At 34.1% G+C, this 4,683-nt stretch overlaps 1 pseudogene; it reads left to right on the top strand.

The window, feature by feature from the left end:
* The first annotated feature begins 2,420 nt into the window (after nucleotides 1-2,420).
* Nucleotides 2,421-3,063, top strand: LOC102895808 (annotated as a pseudogene).
* Nucleotides 3,064-4,683: the final 1,620 nt, after the last annotated feature.

The raw sequence follows: 4,683 nt of genomic DNA, 5'->3' as shown, positions 1-4,683 counted from the left end.
GAAAAAGATAAGGCTTTGATGGACCTAGTAAGTATTGTGCTGAATGAAATGGGTCAAATAGCCAAAGACAAATATGGCATGATTTTACGTATATGTGGAATCTAAAGAACAAAATCAGCAACAACATCAAAAGTGGAAATAAACTCATAGATACAGAGAGTATATATGTATGTATGTATGTATGTATGTATGTATGTATGTATGCATGTATTTATGTATGTATGTATTTATTTATTACTTTTTAGGTGAGGCAACCCTTGGTTGACTTCACAGATTGCAAGGACCTTGGTAGCTTACAATCTCTAATTTATTTTATTTTATTTTTTTCAGCCTGCAAACTCTGATCTTCCTAGGTGGTCTCCCACCCAAGTAGTAACAAATCCCGACCCTCCTTAGCTTCCGAAATCAGACAGGATTGGATTCGTTCAGGGTGGCATGCCTGTAGACAATACACAAAATATTTAGAGGGATACTAGATGGGAGAGGGTTGGGGGCGACAAAAAAAATGGCAAAGTGATTAAGAGGTACAAATGTTTAGTTGCAGAATAGACATGGAGTTGTAGAGTATAGTATGGGGAAGATGGTTAATAATGATATACTATGTAAGGGGGAAGAGGTGTACTAGATTTAGTGGGGTGATCACTTTGAGAGTTTCTGGATCTCTGATGACTGTTGTATACAACTGAAATTGGATTACTATCGTATGCCAACTATAATTGGAAGAAAAAACTTAATGAATTGTATAGTGTAAATAAAAGCAACATATTGTCTAATATATTTCAATAAAGACAAAAAAACAAGAAAAATCTAAATTATCACATCACCTTTAAGATAAACAAAACCCAAAGTCAGCCGAACAAAAGAAATAATAAAAATTAGAGCAGAATTAAGTGCAAAAGAGAACAAAAAAGACAATAGAAAAAAATAATTAACAACAAGTTGGTTTTTTGAATAGATGAATAAAAGCTACAAACTTCTGGCTAGACTCACTAAGGAAAAAAAGAAAAGACTCACTAAGGAAAAAAAATAAACATAATCACAAATGAAAAAGAAGTTACAATGGACACTACAGAAATACAAAGGACTATACAAGAATACTATGAAAGGCTATATGCCACCAATTTTGATAACTTAGGAAAAATGGACACATTCTTAGATATATACAACCTTTCTAGTCTGAATAATGAAAAATTGGAAAATATAAATAGGCGAATCAAAGATAAGGTGATTACAAGTCATCAAAAACCCTAAAAAAATAAAAGTCCAGACCAGATGGCTTCACTAGTGAATTATGCCAAACTTTCAAAGAATACTTAATATCTCTTTTTCGCAAATTTTTCCAAAAATTGAAGAAAAAGAAATACTTACTAACCCATTTTTTGAGGCCAATATTACCCTAATATGAAAACTTAGCAAGGCAACATAAAGAAGAAAATTACAGACCAATATCTCTAATGAATATAGATGCAAAATTTCAAAAGAAAATACCAGTAAATTGAATAAAATTATATATTAGAAAGGTAATACATCATGATCAAGTGGGGTTCATTTCAGTAGCACAAGAATGGTTCAACAAATGCAACTCAATCAATGTGATAGACTACATTAAAAAAAATAAATAATAAAAGTTGTATGTTCATATTAACAAAAGAAGAAAAGCACTTGGTAAGATACAACATCCATTTATGATTAAAACACTCAATACAAGGAAAGTACTTTAAAAGAATAAAAGCCACATATGACAAACCCTCAGCTAATATCATATTCAATGGTGAAAAACTGAAAGCATTTTCTCTAAGATCAGAAAGAATATAAGGATGCCCACTCTTGCCGCTGTTACTCATACTGGAAGTACCAGCCAAACCAATCAGGCAAAAGAAAGAAATTTAAAAAAAAATCCAAATTGGGAATGAAGAAGTCAAATTGTAACTTTTTTCAGCTGAAATGATTCTCTATATAGCAAACCCTAAAGACTACACCAAAAGAATATTAGAAACAATAAAATGCAGAGAAGTTGCAGGATAAAGAATCAATGTACCCAAATCTGTCATGTTCCTATATACTAAAAACAAAATATCAGAAAAAGAAATGAAGGAAACCATTCCATTTGCAATTGCAACAAATGAATAAAATACCTAAGAATAAACTTAGCACAGGAACTGAAGGATCTATATACTTAAACTACAAAACATTGTTGAGGAGATTGAAGAAGACACAAAGAAATGAGAAGATATTTCATATTCATGAATTGGAAAAATTAACATAGTTAAAATGACCATTTACCCAAAGAAATATAGAGATTTAATGCAATCCCCTTTTAAAATCTCAAAGGCATTTTTCAAAAAAATAGAACAAAGATTCATCACATTTGGAGCTCTCAATCAGATGGACCCAGAGATGCTTCTGGAAGTAACGACACGATGGCTGCCCAAGGAGAAACCCGAGTTCAGGTCAAACTTTTATTGTTTACTGATAGTGGGACTAGAAAACCTATATTTGTGAAATGTCTTCTGACTGGTGAATTTAAGAAGTATGTAGCTACCTGGGGTGTTGTAGTCCACCCTGGTGTTCTACACCAACAGAGGACCTATTAATTTCAATGCATGAGACATGGCTGGGCAGGAGGTTTGGTGGACTGAGAGATAGCTATTACATCAAAGTCCAGTGTGTCATTAAAATAGTTGATGTAACATCAAGAGTTACTTACACGAATATGCCTAACTGGCATAGAGATTTGGTACAAGTATGTGAAAACAGCCTCATCGTGTTGTGTGACAACAAAGTGGATACTAAGGACAAGAAAATTAATGCAGAATCACTTGTCTTCGATTGAAAGAAGAATCTTTGCTACTATGACATTTCTACCAAAAATAACTACAACTTTGAAAAGCCCTTCCTCTGGCTCGCTAGAAAACTAATAGAAGAACCTAACTTGGAGTTTGTTGCCATGCCTGCTCTTTCTCCACCAGAGGCTGTCATGAACTCAGCTTTGGCAGCACACTTGAGCACGATCTAGAGGTTGCTAAGAAAACTACTCTCCCGGAAGAGGATGACAGCATCTAAGAAGTTGAAGCAGGAGCTGAAGTGTCAGCAGTCTAGTTTTATAGGCAACTGTCCTGTGATGTCAGTGGTGCAGAGTGTTTGCAACTTTATTCTATAGCTAAGCAGAACATGTGCTTAATCGTGGGGATGCTGAAAGAGATGACTGAGATTCAGAGTGAATGTGGCAGTTAAAAAATACCTTCATTATTTGGATCTGCGTATTTAACTGTTTTGGAAAGCAGTTGTTTCCTTATTGAGTTTCAAATACAAGATTGCTACATTAATATCACAATACTCAGTGGTGAAATATTGTTTGTTACTCTCATTCACATTCCTTTCTATTTAGAATCAGAATAAAGTTGTATTTCAATTAAAAAGAATACTCATCACATTGGTATGGAACTACAAAAGACCCTGAATATTCAAAGCTATCTTGAAGAAAAAATAGCAAAGCTAGAGGCATCTAGCTTCAAATTATACTCCAAAGCTACAATAATCAAAAAAGTTTGGTATTGGGAGAAAAACAGATGCACAGACTAGGGAACAGAATTGAGAGCCCAGAAATAACCACACATGTAGCTGGGTAAATGATTTTCAAAAGTGTCAGGTACATACAATGGAAAAAAGAAAGCCTCTTCAATAAATGGTATTGAAAAATTAGAAAGCCACATGTAAAAGAAGGGAACTAGAATGCTAACTGATACCACAAATAAAAAATAGCTAAAAGGACTAAATACTGAAATAAAGACCTGATAAAATAAAATGCACAGAAGAAAACATAGGTATATAACTTATGGACCTTGGCCTCAGAGAGGATTTTATGAACTTGACCCCAAACACAAGAGGAATAAAGGCAAAAATATACGACTGGGATTACAACAAACTGAAAGCTTCTGCACAGTTAAAGAAACCATCACAAAACAAAAAGGCAATCAAACAAGTGGGAGAAGATATTTCCAAACAGTACTTCTGATATGGATCTAACATCCAAAATATATAAAGAATGCTCACGACTCTACGACAAAAACAAATCCTATTAAAACATGGGCAGACACCAGAGCAGACACTTTTCCCAAGAAAATGTACAAATGGCCAACAGATAAATGAAAAGATGATCAAATTCACTAGCTACTAGGGAAGTGCAAATGAAAATCACAACGACATACCACTTCACAGCTATTAGAATGGCTATTATCAATTAGACAAGAAACAACAATTGTTGGAGTGGGTGTGGAGAAAAAGTAACCTTCATATACTGCTGGAGGAATGTAAACTGGTAAAGCCACTATAGAATACAGTATGGAGATGCCTCAACAACTTAAGAATAGAGCTACCGTGTGATAGAGCTACCAAAACTTCTTCTGGGTATCTACCCCTAGAATATGAAAACATTTACTAGTAAAGATATATGCACCTTCATGTTCATTGCTGCATTATTCATGATAGTCAGACATGAAGACAGCCTGTGTCCTTCAATAGCTGATTGGATAAAGAAGGTGTGGTACATATATACAAAGGAATACCACTCAGCCATGAGAGGATGAAATATCGCTATCTGCAACAACGTGGATAGATCTTGAGAGTATCATGCTAAGGAAAATAATTCAAATTAACAAAACTTATAGGCACAGACAACAGTAT

The sequence above is a fragment of the Pteropus alecto genome, unplaced genomic scaffold (assembly GCF_000325575.1).
Source record: "Pteropus alecto unplaced genomic scaffold, ASM32557v1 scaffold971, whole genome shotgun sequence".
In the NCBI taxonomy this organism is placed as follows: domain Eukaryota; kingdom Metazoa; phylum Chordata; class Mammalia; order Chiroptera; family Pteropodidae; genus Pteropus; species Pteropus alecto.
The sequence above is the reverse complement of the archived record's forward strand: the minus strand, read 5'-3'. Positions and strand labels throughout refer to the sequence as shown.